Raw genomic sequence first — 17,819 nt, 5'->3', positions numbered from 1 at the left:
TCATAGTTCCCCAGCACTTACTGTAAGTCTCCCCTGCCCAGCCCTCCCCCTACTTACTCCCTTCTTTGGTGGCTCCTTCATTTTGCTATTAAATGGATATAGGAAAATGTTTCCTAAACCTTTAAATTTCATCCTGCTCTAAGGCATTCTCATTGCAAAGCCAATGTTCTTGGAATATAATTTCTTATATGTCCCAGGGACCTTACATAGGATTCCTCTACTTGCAGACAGATTACCACCATCTGCATAGCCTCAGATCTCATGCTGAGTGCCAATTGTTTAGAAGTAAGGTCTGCTTGAAATTCAGTGGGTGAGTTTAGATCATGGGTAGGCAAACTAAGGCCCGGGGCCTGGATTTGGCCCAATCGCAGACGGCCCGGATATCAGTGTGTTTTTACATGAGTAGAATGTGTCCTTTTATTTAAAATGTATCTCTGGGTTATTTGTGGGGCATAGGAATTCGTTCATTTCCCACTCCCACCCCCCAAATATAGTCCGGCCCCCCACTAGGTCTGAGGGACAGTGGACCGGCCCCCTGCTGAAAAAGTTTGCTGACCCCTGGCTTAGATCCTCTTGAGGTTTCTTTCTGCTATAAAGCAGCCCTTAGCATACAAAAAAGAATGGCACAAACAAGGCAAAATTCAATCACTGAATTTGTTTCTTAAAACAGGGTGCCTTTCCTTCCTGCAAAAGCAGTGACCTGGGGTTAAAAAATAAATAAATCCTATGCAAACTAGGCAAATTTGTGTACAGTTATTTTCACTGGGAAATTTGCAGTTTGCATTGGAATTTTTTCTAATGCCCTGGGGAGCGAGCCAACTCTTAGTACAGTGGACCCTCTGGATACGAATTTAATTCATTCCAGGGGTCCGTTCACACCCTGAAAATTTCTAAGAAGAGGCGCTGCTTCTGCGCACACATGCGGTGTGATAGAGCACTTCTGCCACGTTTGCAACCTGAAAGTTACGTTACCCGAAGGTAACATAACCCGAGGGTCCACTGTACATTCATTCTACTTGTAGTTGGTAAGCAAGAGTGTTAAAAAAGTACCCAGTGTTGATATTTTGTTCCGATATGCTACAAGTATTTGACCTGAAATATCTGAGAGGAAAAATTTAAGCACATTTTTAATGGTTTATATTGGGGATGTCCCTCAAGCTGCTGTTGGACTCTAACTCCCATCAGCCCTAGCCATTGTAGTTAAGGATGATGGGAGTTGGAGTCTAGCAGCATTTTGGAGGAACACATGCTCCCCTCCTCTGCTATAAGCAGTGCAGGATATTGAATGGTGATGACTTAGTGGAGAGAGGAATACGGTATATTTTTTTATAGAGATGCAGGGGAACAAGAAGCAGAAGAGCCTCATGTTTCCTATCTCCTTGCTTCATGGTCATGTCAAAAACAACCTTTAACACTTGCTCTGTAAGGAAAGTAGTAAACCATACTTGTTTCCCCTGCAACAATTGGAGATACTTATGGAAGATCATGGTGCAGTTTGTTTGTTTTTAATGTGGTGAGCATGAAAAGCTTCTGTAGAGGTGGTCTTAGTCCAGAGAGGCCTTCTTCCTCTTAAAATACTTCCTGCATGCTGGCAATTAAAATTTTAAGAGTTGGAACGCCTTAAATTCAATCCAGATTTGCCAATGTATATAAAAACGTTTGCTTTGTTGTATGTGCACAAGCGATGAGGGCACGTGCAGTCACATATGTTCTGTAAAAGGATAGCACCAGTTCTCTGAATAGTTAGTTACAAGAAACATTAACGCTATTTCTAAGTTCATAGCAGAAGCAAAGGATAGATGAGTCAGATAAAATAGAGACACACGTGTGTGTGTGTGTGTGTGTGTGTGTGTGTCCCATGAAATCACTGTCATTTTTAAATTTAACCTGTATGTAATTTCAGCTGCAGGAAGTATATCTAGAGAGACGGTGCTTTTAGATGGAATTGCTGCTTAAACTTTTGGCAATACGTATGAGAAGCAGCCCGACCTATAATAAGCTTGTTCTCAAGATAGAATTGGGAGAAATAAAAATGACCCTCATTTCAAGCAAATGTACAGTTTATTGAACATTTTTGGAGGTAACAACCAAAGAAATGCTTTTGCGTAGGCTTCATAAAATAAGTCTGGTACAAACTACCCAATCTTAAGCACTTTGGAGCGCTGCAGAGTTTGGGGTGGGCTGGGGAGCAGAGCACATCCATAATGCATTCAAAGCACACGGCTTGCCTCAAAAGAATCCTGCAAACTAGTATGCAAAAAGTCCTGGGAACACTGTGCCTCTGTGGGATGAAACTGTATTTGCCAGGATCCTTTGTGGAAGGTCTTGTGCTTTGAACGTGTGCTTTAAATGTCTGATGTAGATCTGCGCTGAGTATTTCTTCTTGAAATCAGAGGGGCTACTTTAAGTTAAAAGCATTATCACGTTTTTCTTTTTTTAAAAACTACAGCTATGGGATCTCCAATATAAATCCAAATAACCTGTTCCTTTTGTGCTGTTTTGACACATATCACCCTCCCTCAAGCTGCTGTTTGCTCTGGAACAGAAGCAGGGGCATAGCATGGGGGTGCCAGGGCTGCCATGGTCCTGGGTGCACTCAAACTCCACCTGTCCAGTGCTGTATCAGCCAGCCAGGCTCCCCAATGCATGGGGGGCAGGGGCAGGCAGCTCAGCACAGCCCCACTTTGTTCTGGTGGGGGTGGGGTCCCTCTAGTGGCATCTGCAGTGAGGACTGGGACTTCCGGAACAGATTAAGTCTGAGAACCATTTCCATTTGCCAATTCCATATCTTTCTTTATATTCCAGGTACAGTGGTACCTTGGTTCTCAAACTTAATCTGTTCCGGAAGTGCGTTCCAAAACCAAGGGGCACTTTCCCATAGAAAGTAATGCAAAATGGATTAATCCTTTCCAGACTTTTAAAAACAACCCCTAAAACAGCAATTTGACATGAATTTTACCATCTAACGAGACCACTGATCCATAAAATGAAAGCAAAAAACAATGTACTGCAGTCACACAATCAATCAGTAGCTGAACTGGGTTCCACACAGTCACAAAAACAAAAAGGACCACAAAAACACAAAATAAATAACAAAACAGACAGACCTCAGTGTAACACTCAAAATGGAGCACGGTCGGCTTCCAAAAAAAGTTCAGAAACCAGAACACGTACTTCCGGGTTTGCAGTGTTTGGGTTCCAAGTTGTTTGAGTACCAAGACGTTTGAAAACCGAGGTACTGTGGTAGGACAAGTCTGCACATAACTACACATTCTTTAGACAACCATATGTTTAGAAAACTACAGTACAGTGGTACCTCGGGTTAAGTACTTAATTTGTTCCGGAGATCCGTTCTTAACCTGAAACTGTTCTTAACCTGAAGCACCACTTTAGCTAATGGGGCCTCCCACTGCTGCCACGCTGCCGGAGTACGATTTCTGTTCTCATCCTGAAGCAAAGTTCTTAACCCGAGGTACTATTTCTGGGTTAGCGGAGTCTGTAACCTGAAGCGTATGTAACCTGAAGCGTATGTAACCCGAGGTACCACTGTAGATGGTTTAAAATGCTGTTAATTCAATGGATTTGGAGAGTGTCATTTGATATGGTATAGACCTTAAAATCCTCCTTTTACATTAACCTTTTTATGTATTCAAGAAGCCCCCCCCCCCTTTCCTACCCAACTTCTTAACCTAATTTTCTCTGGCAGTATGACATGCCTTGAGGGACATTGCAAGCTTTCCAAATACTTATACCTATGTAGCAGTTTCACATCTCTGTAAATGCCATTATATGACACATTCCTTTGTGAACACATGTCTTGTGTGACATATATTTTGAGAACACATGCACACAGTTAACCAATATGTTTATTGAACCTTTCAAGAACCGTAATGGATTTTGATTCACATGCTCATTCAAAAGATTCCAGGCAGAGCTCAAGTGTGGCTTTTTGACATGTTTGCAAGAAGTTAGTGGGATTTTAAATTTTAGCTTTCGTTGCTTTATTCCTGCATTTTTCTTTGAACTGGAAGCATTCCACATGTATTGGGTGGAAAGGATAAAATACACATGACAAAATACAGCAGGTTAAAGTGTCGAGAGAGAATTCTCCAACCAAAGCTAACTTCTGTAAATTGCATTTCATGCCAATTAGTTTTTTGGGCTCATTTTTAAAGTGCCGATACTAACTTTTGAAGCCGTTGAAGTCAGAGTTATTTGAAGGGCAGCCTTCATCCTAATGAACTTGTCTGAACCTTTCAAATGACAACAAAAAGCCTACTCTTTGGGCCATCTTTAGCGGATATCTGGTTGGTTGGTGAAGTGACTTGGAGACAGCGCCTTCTCAGTAGTGGTGCTACAGCTCTTGGATTTTTCTCTCCAAGAACCTCAGACAGACCTCTTCCCCCCCCCCTTCACGTGTTTATTCCAGAAAGCATTTTTTTTATTGACCTCCTAATGCTCTTGTACATAAATAATAATATGCTAGATTTACTACTGCTGAGTTTGTGTTAGGAATATTTAGTGACAGAAACTCGCATCCTTCCCGACCAGCACTGCCAATGGCCAAGGGTTATGGGAGTTTTAGTCCACCGTATTTGGATAGCAACAGATGGAGATGAAGACTGTTTTGTTCAACTGATAACAATAAAAGACTTGGAGCTATTTCAGCTATGCCATTTTTAGTCCCCTCTCTGATGACTTAGGTTCATAACCACATTTAGAAGCTTCAGGAAAACTCAAGGTAGAAAGACCTCCCAATGTTGGGAAGCTGACCTCAGTTTTACACCTGTTATTTTGTCAGAATAAAGGTTCACATCATACTTCATGCATGACATCAGATGTAGCTTTTTCTTCCAAAGCCACTATTAACATGGGCGTATAGGTTGGAATGAACCATGTGAATTGGCTCTTGGTACAGGAAGCTTATGATCTGGAGTCTGGACACTTGAAGGTGGATTTATGTTCTTAAATTAAACAAAGATGTGATCCGATCTTAACATCAGTAGGGCAGAGCTATGAGATATATTAGTATGATAAATGTTTTGTGGTAGCCAGAGACTTTGTGGCAGAATTTGATAATGGGTGTTGTACTGTCCACGCAAATACATTTCTAGAACTCCTGAGGGTGTATTAACATGACTCATTCATGCTTGTGTTCAAACCTACTAGTGTACGCAACCCCTAGCTACATGCAGGAAAGACCAAAGTGTGAGACATCTGCGCTGCAGCAGTAATACCCTTTCTGCTAACAGATCCGTGTGAACTTACTTGTGTGAGTTTTAGTGGTTTGTTTAGAGAATGGCTCCTTCTAAATTGGCAATAAAAAATAGCAATTCAAACTAAATGTTCCCGTTTCCTGAACAAGTCTTCGTTCTAATTGCTTGCGAGGACAATTAAACACATTAGTTTGCAACTTAAGTATGAGCTTTTTATTACCTGGAATCATAGCCCCAAACCAGTTGTCATTCTGTCTGGTTCAAATGCTTTCTCCTCCCTCTCCAAATGATTTCCAGTATTTCCACACTTCCATTTTTTCCCCAGGTCACTGTCTTCTCTTTCCCGTGTGCATAGGGATATAAATGGTAGTCCTGTCCCAGTGGTGGATGGTGTCCATTGGGACTGGTAGGGCAGAAGACTGGGCGGCAACTGTGGACCATGACTGGTGGACCCAGCTAATTCTGTTTTTATCCCCATCCTCCTCTCTGCTGAATTCTACCAAGGCAACACAGGCAAAGGGCGAAAAAGCTGGTGGCTGGTGGCTGGTGCCATGCTCTGGACTGACTGTAAATAAGGAGCCAGTGTGGTGTAGTGGTTAAGAGCGGTGGACTAGTAATCTGGTGAACCAGGTTCGATTCCCCGCTCCTCCACATGCAGCTGCTGGGTGACCTTGGGCTAGTCACACTTCTCTGAAATCTCTCAGCCCCACTCACCTCACAGAGTGTTTGTTGTGGGGCAGGAAGGGAAAGGAGAATGTTAGCCTCTTTGAGACTCCTTCAGGTAGTGATAAAGCAGGATATCAAATCCAAACACACACATTCTCTCTCTCTCTCCCTCCCTCTCTCTCTCTCTCTCTCTCTCTCTCTCTCTCTCTCTCTCTCTCTCTCTCTGTGGTTGGTTAAGAGCAGACTTGAGATTGGTGTGACAATGCTCCATTCGCATTTGAAAGCTCATACGCACATGTAAAGGTGCTCCTTGTATTGGGAGTTCTGCAGGTGAGTAGTGAATGTGTTGTAGCATTTCCATGACACAAGACACTTTCCCAAAAAGTTGTGGGGGCAGAAGTGGCTGATAAAGTCAAGTCAATAGCTCTGCAATGTAAATCAACAGAATAATCAGGCAAATAAAGGTTCTGTTTAGAAATAGTCAAATGCTGCAAATGCACAAGAGAAAATGCTACTGGAATTTTCCTGAGGCAATTTTAGCATCTGGAGTTTTACAGAAAGCCTAGTCTTCAGGAAAAAGGGGTAGTAAATCTTAAGGGAAACATTGTACCTTTTATACTTAATTAAATTTGCATTTTTTAAATAAGTTATTACCATGCTCTTAGGGTTTTTTTTTCATTTTAAAGCAGCATAATGGATAAAGAGGAATTATTAAGCAGGTTTGTTTTTATTAAGCTAAGGTGTCATGTGAGCATAAACTAATTGTAAGCAAAGTGTGCATAAAATACTTTTTTGCTACATAACTTTCTGGTTACAAAGACTCCATTGACTGTATTTGAGCCTATTGAATTTATGATTTTGACCTTCAGATTTCCTTAAGAATATTCTCTTCAAGCTTTTTACTCGTAGGTAGGTTCTCTCCCTCCCTCCTAGTTTATTACCCTTCCAAACTGAAACATGTTTACCGAGGGGAGGGTTTCAAATCACGATTAAACTTACTTCCAAGCAACTGTCCTTGAATCAAAGATTCGTGGTGATTCTAAGGCTGTGACCCTTAGAATTGTATTGCTTAATAAGCAACAAAAGGTTTGGTCAGCATTCAGCCTTAGAAGACCATATCCTTTTTGGATTCTTGAGCACAATACATCCCCAAAAGTTTAGTAAGGAGACCTATTAGGCACATTTAAGAAGAAAAGTCCAGTCATCCAACAAGCAAATAAGTGTGCATTCTTATATTGGATTGCAAAGTGCTTGACAGAAAAAGCATTTGGGTAATAACATGTGTTTGAGCTGCTAAGAAATCTCTGGATCAAGGTTAATAAAAAGATGAAGAACACACATAATCGTTTCTTCATATGATCTTCCGGTTGGGGCTAGGCGTATGACAGGGTGGGGGAAGAGGTGCCGAGTTGCTCTCGGCTCCTGGCTCGCTGGCCTTGCCATGGTTGGCCCTGCAGACAAAGTGAGCTTGGTGGAGGGGTCTAACGCATGGTGGGAATGGTAGCACCTGCGCACCATGGATTCTGAGCCAGGAGGCGCAACAGAGGTGACGACCCGTTGGGAGACAGCGCAGCGGCTGGGAAGGAGAGCCATCCGTTTGCCGCCATGACTAGGAGTCCGACCGTTTGGAGGGGCTCAGCCCCATCCCAAGACAAACTGGGGGGCTGGAGGCACCTCTGCCCCATAGAGTTGGTGCACCTGGATGGGGGGTTTGGATAGAAATATAGAAAACCATTGTCAGATTATGGTGTAAGTCTCCTGATTTCAGCAATGGTATCAACTGTGGATGCAAATTGCAAAGAGGCATGAATTGGCTGCTGCACATGAGGAGCATCTGGTGTAGCCAATCATATATTGTTGCCCTGAGCCAATGGGAGGCTGAACTGGTGTCTGCCATTTGCTCACGCTACTCCTAGCTTCAGACTCTGCCCTAGGCCTCCCTCTCTTCTCCCTGCTCTTGTGCTAGAAACCTAGCTTGATGTCTTTGGTCTTACCAGCTGGGGCTGTTGAGATTTCATCACTTTGGGGAAACTGAGCAGTTTTCAAGGGCATTATCAGAGTGCTTTTTTTTTCTCCCAGTGTTCATTCATGAAAGTATGAGCTGCTGTGTTTTAATTAGCTACTCCGATTCTTCATATAACTTCATAATGTGTGGAAGCTGTTTGTTCTATTTGTGTTCTGTGTAATGCAGTCTAGAGTTTATGATGTATTCCAATTCACCTCCTCACAGAGAATGTGGTGGGTAGCTGTACTGACTGATGCCATACTAAACCATTCTCCTATTTCAGTTATGAGGTGAAACCCTGTACTCTGAGAAGACACAGGGCAGCTGCTTGCATGGACCATTCCACGCATCTTCAAACTGATGGACACTCGATAGGAAGGGTCAAGTGTCTACAAGAGGCAGGAATTGCAAGAACATTCTCTAGGAAGTGATCAATGGTTTCATGGGAATAGCTTGCACACAAAGTATTTAACATAACCTTGTTTGGCCCTGGATTGGCTCAGTGACATTTGCCTTGGTACAGTGGTACCTCGGGTTAAGTACTTAATTTGTTCTGGAGGTCCGTTCTTAACCTGAAACTGTTCTTAACCTGAAGCACCACTTTAGCTAATGGGGCCTCCTGCTGCCGCCGCCCCATTGGAGCATGATTTCTGTACTCATCCTGAAGCAAAGTTCTTAACCCAAGGTATTATTTCTGGGTTAGCGGAGTCTGTAACCTGAAGCGTATGTAACCTGAAGCATATGTAACCAGAGGTACCACTGTACTGGTTTTCTGGTGTATATATTAAAATTTATTAAATGCGTAACAAGGTGGAAGTTGAGTGGTTGCCAAGTACGGTTGAATTCTGTATATGGATGGACTCAATATTCAATGAACAAATGTCAAACATGCAATTTAACCTCAAAATATTCTTTAACTGGGGGCAACATGCACCTGTTCAGTGAGAGTAAGTCTCATGAGTTCATACTTTGCTGTATAATATAGATCTGCTGCTGTTAGCTGGAGCAAAGCTGGAGAAGTAGCACATTCTGCAGCCTCTGTTGCATGACAAAAGGTAACATCTGAAGGTACCCTGTTAGCCCAGATTAGCCGTAATAGCTGCTTTTGACACCGTTCAGTACTGTTTCTGTTTTTACTTCTTTGTCAAGTACGGGCTTTGAGGAGATATTAATAGCAACCTGTTGTGAACCATAAGAAACCTTAATGCAAGTGCTCTGATCTAGCTAAAATAATGTTAACTAATTTGGACTATAGCAAACAAATGACAAGAAGTTGGTGGGTGTTTACCTTGGTTCTTACCTGTCTATTCTGGGTGTTTCTGGCACAAAGTATGCCTTTCTTGCACTTCTACAAAATTAGCTACAGGTATGCCTGAACCAAAGGGACGCAGGTGGCGCTGTTGTGTTAAACCACAGAGCCTAGGACTTGCCGATCAGAAGGTCGGCGGTTTGAATCCCCGCGACGGGGTGAGCTCCCGTTGCTCCTGCCAACCTAGCAGTTCGAAAGCACGTCAAAGTGCAAGTAGATAAATAGCTACCGCTCTGGCGGGAAGGTAAACGGCATTTCTGTGCGCTGCTCTGGTTCGCCAGAAGCAGCTTAGTCATGCTGGCCACATGACCCGGAAGCTGTACCCCAGCTCCCTTGGCCAATAAAGCGAGATGAGTGCTGCAACCCCAGAGTCGGCCACAACTGGACCTAATGGTCAGGGGTCCCTTTACCCTTTACCTTTGTGCCTGAATCATATTTTGCATCTTTGTGTCTATGCCTCATCCTTAAAGCTTACAGGTGGGTCAATATTGACAGCCATCAGGATAATAGATGTTTCTCACTGCTGAGAACCAACAAAGAGCTCAAAACCTGCTTATTTTTCTCTGACCCCTTCACATCTGCTTAGAAGTCCTGAATGTTAGTTTAGCTAAGAGTCTAGAGAGAGTCCTAGTTCAAAGAGAAGGGTGAGTTGGAAATGTTTGTGGTTCTTTTCTTTCTCAAAAAGGAGCATTTATGCCAAACATGGATATTTGGTTTAGGATTGCAGATAATTTACGCAGAGAGTGACATACGTCTCTGAAAAGAAGGGCTTTAAATATATTCAGTGTGTTATGTCTCTGCAATTATAGTTTCTAAACATAATATAACTATAAAATTGAAGGGTGTGAAGGCATACATTATCAAGAATAGTGTTTGATAAATTTGGAGAAAAAACTCAAAGGCAGCTGATAAGAAATCAAAACAGCCCTTTAAGATTAATGAATGCTATTGATTTAGGGGTGGGTTTCGTTTTTTTTGTCTGTCATGTTTCCTCCCTGGTGCTATTTTGCATTCTCTCCCTCTAGCAATAGAAGTAATTACAGAGCTTGCTTATCATTAAACAGATGGGTTCTATTAATTCTGAATGAAAGTAAATGGTTGCAATTAACCATTTTACTTCAGACTCGGTTGTTCTGCTGCTCCAGCACTGCAGACTGGCAGTCAGCTGGGTGGGTTGCCATCCACACTGGCTCTGTTAAATTGTGCAGTTCGGTTGGCTGGTGTGTATTTGTGTAAATGCTACAATTATGGGAAGACTTGACATAGAGAACAATATTGTCATGGTGTCAAGAACAGGGCTTTGAGAAGCACAACTGGGCTCACTATTTCCTATTCCTAGAAGACTCTTGAGAAGAATTCTTCATGAAACCTAGAAATCTGCCTAATACCAAGGCAGACCATTGGTCTGTCTTGCTCAGTATTGTTGACACTGATTGGCCACAATTTTCAGAGCTTCAGTTAGGAGCCGCCCCCCTCAGCCCTACCTGGGGCCTTCTGCATGCAAATGATGTCCTACCACTGCACTTTGTGGACCTGTCCCTATGAAACTCCAGATTTTATTTCCTGCCAGCAACTCCATTTTCCTTCTATTTCTGCACCATTGTGCAGTTAATGCCTTCCACTCAGCTGGGTAACTTACTGTTCCTGATGCTGAACAGAAAATGGCACTTACTGCTTAGCAGCCATCCTGTTCTAATTGCAAAACGCTTCATAGTTCTTACCTTTTGTTGATCCTGCTAGACAGATGGGAAGCAGAGACCATGTTACTTGCTCAGGGCTGCTACACAAAGTTCAGCTGTGCACATTTATTTGTTAAAACCTTTAAATGGTAGCTGTTGGGAGGGAGCACTAGGAATGGGGACTGTGGTGCAAAGGAAGGAGTTTTCTCCTCCTCCCCATACCATGTTTCCTAAAAGAATTCCCCTTCCTATTGCATATGGAAGGGAAGCTCTCCTCTGGACCAACAACTGCTCTCCTTCTAAGCCAAATATTGCAGGGTGGGGCTGATTTTTCATCAGGACCACAGTGTGGGAAGAAGAGTCAAATCCCACCTTCCTATTTGCTGCAATCCTGATTGAGTCTTCCCTTTGCCCGCTTCCTGGCAGTCGCTATTTAAAACCCCCACAAACAAAACTAAATGTACATGTCTAAACTACATGTTCGAAATCTACCGTTTTTTGGCCACCATGAATCTACAATGCAGGTGGTAGGTTCTCTATCTTATCTCTCTGGGATTTTTCTTGCCGCAGCAGGACAGTGTGTTCTGTAACTATACACAGGTCCTCTGTAGGGATGTGGGTGGCACTGTGGTCTAAACCACTGAGCCTCTAAGGGCTTGCCGATCAGAAGGTCGACAGTTCAAATCCCTGAGACGGGGTGGGCTCCCTTTGCTCTGTCCCAGCTCCTGCCAACCTAGCAGTTCGAAAGCAAACCAGTGCAAGTAAAGAAATAGGTGCCACTCCGGTGGGAAGGTAAACGGTGTTTCTGTGCGCTTTGGTTTCCGTCACGGTGTTCTGTTGCGCCAGAAGCGGTTTAGTCATGCTGGCCACATGACCCGGAAAGCTGTCTGTGGACAAACACCGGCTCCCTCGGCTTGAAAGCTAGATGAGCGCCCCTATATTGACCTTTGACTGGAATGAACTATCCAGGGGTCCTTTACCTTTACCTCTGTAGTGCTGAACAAGTTGGCCCAGACCCCACCCTTGAATACTGTCCAACTCATTGTCTCATTTTGAGGAAATAAAGCAAGTCTATATCTGACAAACAAGTGACTTTTCTCACTCACCACTGACTCTTATAAGGGACCTAACCATAGTAATTTTGAGTTGTGTATGTAAAATATTACCAGTTGCCAGTTTTAAACTTCTGCCATCTGCAGCGTTCTTCTACTGGACTGCTTGTAATTGTGCAAAAACAGGTTTAACCGGGCAATTAGGGCTGTGGCAAACGTTTCCTGTGGAACGCTTTAATTACAAGTAAAATCTTGAATATTTTAATGCCGAAAGATTGTGTTCATTAAGTTCTTTTGTTTCTACTGCCATTTATTCCAACATCCACATGGTAAATGTGTTCCATGTGGGAACCTAAGATTTTCAGAATGAATCGCTCTGCTTAAGGTACTATATAAATCGGCTTGGATGGTTCTTGCTCCTAGTCGAGACCAAGTGAAACAAATGGGTTGTCTACCTTTTTCTTGGCCACACATCAGAAAAGCAACATCCCCATTCCCCACAAGCATGTCCAGAAAGGGCTAGACAGTCATTAGACGGAAAGGATGGTTTATTGTGACAAAACAATGCCTATGCCCAAACAGTTGGTATGATCTGTTACATAGTCCTAAAATCTTGGAACACTGCTACCTGCATTGAGTGACCTATATTTGAATCACTGTGTAAACTTATATTTCACCTTTCCTCCATGGAGATCAAGGTGAACAATGACAATGGGCAACCTGTGTCCCCTCAGATGCTGTTCAAACTACAACCCTCACTACCATGTATCATTGGCTGACTGTGGCTAAAGAGAGTTTAGATTATATGCCTCCATTTTTGGGGTGTTGTCTCTGCTACCAGATCTCAACCCAAACAATTTATGTTCAATAGTACCTTATAGATGCTTTAACTTTGATACTGCAGATGTAAAAGCACTTTGTCCAGATGTAAAACTATTTGTCATAATACAGCAGGGCATATGTTTTCCAGCCTCCTTCTGTTTTAGTTCCAAAACCCTAAAAAAGCCAAAAAGTAAAGTACTTAAGAGTAGAGCACTGGCAAGCTTTATTACTATATATAAATTTACCAAATTCCAGGCCAGATAAAAAAAAAAAATACAAATGTGATTATGACGATAATGAATTTATTTTTTTTAAACTGAGTTGAGAAGAATTTAAGACCCAATCTACCCATTGTGGTTTTCCTAATTCATGTTTCTGGGAGAAGGAACATGTCATGTGCATAATGCTATTTGTCTGTTAGTGTTTGAGCTAAAGTTGGAAAATCAGGGAGTGGTTAAGAAAAAGGGAGCAGAGTGGCATTCTTCCTGGCGCTTAGGCTCTGAAGCAAACAAACAGGAGCCTCCTGTTCAAACAAAGCAAGTAAACAGGCAGTGAAATAGCCAAGCTCTGGCACTTACTTTTTATAGATGCTTTGCATCACTGTTAAGTTTCCAACTCTGGAGAGATCAAGGGATGTTTACTGCAGCAGTTACAATGGGGAAGGGGGTGTCATGATTTGATTTTTTAGGGGAGGGTGGAGAAGGCATGGTCCTGATCTACAAAGCAGCAGCAAAGCATCCTTTTATGAACACCTGAGGGCAGTTTACCTGCATTGCCTGTTAGCGTGACTGGATCTGTTCACATGCTGAGATGCTGCATATTTAAAGTTTATAAGATGTGTGGGTGATTTTGTTACTGTGATCACATGGGGAGAGGGTGAGGTGACAAGGCTGGGTGAGCTTGGTTATAGCTGGTGGGTGGCTCTGTGTGTCTTCTACTATTTTTGCATAACTAAAAGGTTTTTTGGGGCTATTTCTACATAACTAAAAGTTTACTTGTGCAGGTGGGCAAGATCTGGCTTGGGGGCGTTGTATTTTTTCTTTCTACCTGCTGCCGTTCCCAGAGGTGTTTACTAGTAGTAAGACAATGGACTTTTAATGTGCAAAACAGAGGACCTATTGACTGCTAATCACTATCATCTTTAGATGCTAATACTCATTTTGCATTCCACTACCAAGACTATGTCTATACTCTATATACCAATGGCAGGGTGTATATATAGATAGGTTCCTTGCGTCCAATTTGACACAGCTTTGTGACTTTGACTTTTCACATTCTTCTATATATAGTCCTGAAGGGTGTGTTCAGATTTCTTCATGAAGAAAGCCTCTTGGAATTTAACATGAAGACTGTGGTCAATTCAACGCTATATCTTTTGAAGTGCCTGTTTGATTGTGCCATTGTCATAGCAGTTGAAGGCAACACTTCTCTTTACGATTATGAGGCCCCTGGTGGAGAGTAGGCTGATAAATACTGGTATCCTGGTGTGAAATTGACCCTTTGAACTAACTGGGAAGAATGCTTCAGATAAGCGGCAAGTGATGTGATAAAAATGCCTAAACTTTTATTGTTTGGTGTGTTCAGCATTTAAAAGTTCAGTCTGGTTGCTAAATAAGTGTCTTTCTCTCACCTCTGCTGGGATGCAGATAACACAATATACATCTTTCGGGATCTGCCACTTCCTTATGATCCTTGGAGTTTGTTCAAAGCAAGTAGGACAATGGAAATGCTTCTTACCTCAATCCTGTCTTGGTAGTGCAAGGTTAGTGCAAATCTCAGTGAGAGTAGATAGGCTTTCTGGAGGAGGGTCTCTTTGTCCCAGGGGAGGGATGGGGGAGTCTTTGATCCTCCAAATGTTTTTGGATCTCAAGCCCTGATCAGCCCTAACCAGGATGGTCAATGGTAGGAAATGTTGAGAGTTGTAGTCCAACAATATCTGGAGGGCCCACAGGTCTGCAATCCCTCTCCTAGAGATGCATTTTTCCTGTGCCAAATACTCCTCCTTATGTTGCCTCCCTCTGGACCTCTCATGGTGATGATTGCAAGGTCTGTTCATATGGGGAGAGGTGGTCCTTTGCTGTTTTATACTGGAGCATCCACACATTCTTCATTATTATAGTTCAAGGGTGCCTCTCCTCTCCAGGCGGCAATTATGTGGCAAACTGGGGAAGCTTTAGCAACAGTTCTGCTAAGCTTCCCCAGTTTGCCACATAATTGCCGTCTGGAGAGGCACCCTTGAACTATAGCACAATGAAAGTCTGACCAAACAAACACAAACAAACAAACAAACAAACAAACAAACATAACCTATGGAACATTTGTGGTATGAAAAGTTACAGGATTTTAGCAGGAAACTACTACAGGTCATGTACCTATTGCAAACAAAACCTGAAACCATGGAAGGAGCCAATGGTGCTGAAAGTGTGACCACAAATCATGATGAATGCTCAGTTACAAGGAATATCTGGAGGGGTTGCGTCCATCTCTCCTCCTATCATCCTTAGCAGAGGTAGCTGCCATTGAGAGAGGAATGGCTTAGCATCCTCTGTAATGGTATAGCTTAGGCACGTCCAGCTTCCAAGAGACAGTGATCTACTCCCACTATAAATAAACTGGCAGTAATCTACCTATTGGATTGACCCCCCCTTTTTGTTGTTGTTCATTTAGGGCAATCAATCAGGATCCCATGATCAACCACAGACACCCTGCGATCAACCGGTAGATCGCTTCGACTGGTTAGACATCCCTGGTATAACTGATGTAGCAGCTGATGCACTCCCTAACCAGGAGTGTCAGCTGGACACTCAGCTATTCGCTTGACATTAGGCAATGGAACATGATGGCGATTCCAACACACGCATTCTCACACGCATGTCGGTTCTCATGCTCCCTAATCAAGAGTTCTTGGAACAAGAAGTTCCATTCTTTCAGCAGCAACACTCCAAGGCTCCTCCCTGCTCTCCCTTGTCTACCATAACAGCAGTTGCTTCCTTCCTAAGGAGGAGGAATCTCAGGTGTGTGTCTGTGGAGGACCTGGAAGGAGCTGGAAATGAAGCGAAGAACTTCCCCACACAGTCTTGGCGCAGGAGAGGTTTTGTGCCATTAGAGTGGGCACAACAGGGAGATTTTGGAGGAGGAAGGACCAGGGAGCCCAAAGAAGTAGATTACATTATGGTGGGGGACTAAATGGAACATATTGGTTGGAGTTTCCCAAGCAATTATTGGCTGCAGACCTCTTGCAATTCCGCCACACCCCATCGGTTTTCTATTGGAACAGAAGCCTCAGTTTCTGGGCCAAGGACCATAGCTCAGTGTGTGCAGCACATGCTTTTCATTTATAATGCCCCAGATTCAATCCCTGACATATTTCCAGTTAAATCAGTTAGTGGATGATGGGTAAAGACCTCTGGGGAGCCATTGTCAATCAAGAGTGGACAACACTGGGCTTAGAATTAAGAGAACAACTGTTTTGGCCTGGTATAAGGGCAGCGGTTCTCTGTACTGGAGAGAGCTTCTATGTCTGTTGCTTCAGGTTATTTTCTTTATCTTTTCCAGTCACCCTTTCAAGATTAAGCTTAGAGGAGGAGATGAACCCTAAGCTATGCATGCCAATTTATCCAGGAGTGCCCTGCCTTTGAGACGGCTGTCACTGCATATGACAGAACTCCTTTCCCCCCTCATCTTAACACATTCCAGTGTAGCCTTGGGAAATGTTCCCTGAGCTAATAATTTGAATCTTGTTTCAACTTACTCAAAAGGGCGTTGTTCCGATAGAGGATAATTGGGAGGACTTAAGAAATATATAAAATTTCAGATTAGGGGCTGGGTGCCTTTGGGATGACTAGCTTTGAGGAAATTGAAAAACATGTTGCTTAAAAAAAATTGGAAGTGGCTCAAAATGAGAATGATGCATTAATTTAATTATACTGAACTATAAGTATATAATATGGGAAGAAATATGGTCTGTGCCTGGAAGCAGTTTAGTAGAATTAAACTACTGTATCAGCACTCATTTATTCTTATTTTTTTGGAAAGAGCGTCAGTTTTTGAAAACAGCAAACTGCTTCTGTGCATGGAAGCAGAGGAACATATCCCACCCCCAATATATAATAGGTAAATGTGTGAGAAGTCAGAATGTGCTTGTTGAATCTAGGGATCAATTCTAGGTATCGGACATGGCTACTGCCTCGCTTTTGTACAGGTAAGAAAAATGTTTCTCAGATTTTGAAATGGTTGTGGATGGGAACATAGAAAGTTGTCTTATACTGAGTCATACCTTTGGTCCTTATAGCTCCATCAGCTATATATTTTACAAAGAGTAAGGGCAGTGTTCTTGTCTGCTCATATCAAATGGAATACTGAGATACCTTTAGCATTTATTTGGAAGTTAATATTGTTAAAACCACATAAGAGTGTGCTCAGGATCATAGCCATCCTTGTAGAAATACTAAAAAACAAGGGTTTCAATCCAAAGATTGTTTTGAAAGATTAAGGAAAACGAATGATTAATGTTTTTTGACTGGTGCACAACCAACAATAGCGTCACTGCAACCTACACAACAGTGGATTAAAGGTCTCTCTGTAGGAGGTAACAGAAATTGACATCCAAGAATAGGCCATCTGACCTTGAGTAATACTGAATATAGTCTTGTCTGGTTTGGAGAAGCGACTAAGATAACAGAATTTCAACCAGGCTTTGATGCTTCTGTGCTAGTAATATTGTGCACCGAACAACAACTTCCTTGTTCATCGCTGCTGCTTTTGCATCCAAGAAGTTGCTAGTCACTTTTGGAGTGGGAGGGAGAGCAGATAGTGGTGTAGGAGCTGCTACAATTGCCCACCTGCATCCTTCTTATAATGTGGAGTCTTATTCATTGACACCCATGTGAACCTGGACTCCCCGGATCCAGACTAACTCAGTCTGATTGAGAAAATTAAAACATGGCTAACCTGTTACATTGATTTTAATGGAACTTGTGTTCTGCTGCAACCTTATACTCCTTTACCTGGGAGTATGACTCATTGAACTTGGGGCTTACTTTTGTGTAGAGTTGTAATGCACTGTTAGTC

General features: G+C 42.6%; 1 protein-coding gene across 1 annotated transcript in view; it reads left to right on the top strand.

Annotated features, from left to right (window-relative positions):
- The window catches only part of PRICKLE1 (prickle planar cell polarity protein 1), a 66,169-nt gene that overhangs the window by 20,415 nt on the left and 27,935 nt on the right, over positions 1 to 17,819 (top strand). The window lies entirely within an intron of this gene.

The sequence above is a fragment of the Podarcis filfolensis genome (genome assembly GCF_964270895.1).
Source record: "Podarcis filfolensis genome assembly, chromosome: 10".
Classification (NCBI taxonomy): domain Eukaryota; kingdom Metazoa; phylum Chordata; class Lepidosauria; order Squamata; family Lacertidae; genus Podarcis; species Podarcis filfolensis.
Note: the sequence above shows the minus strand (reverse complement) of the source record. Positions and strands in the feature narration are given on the sequence as shown.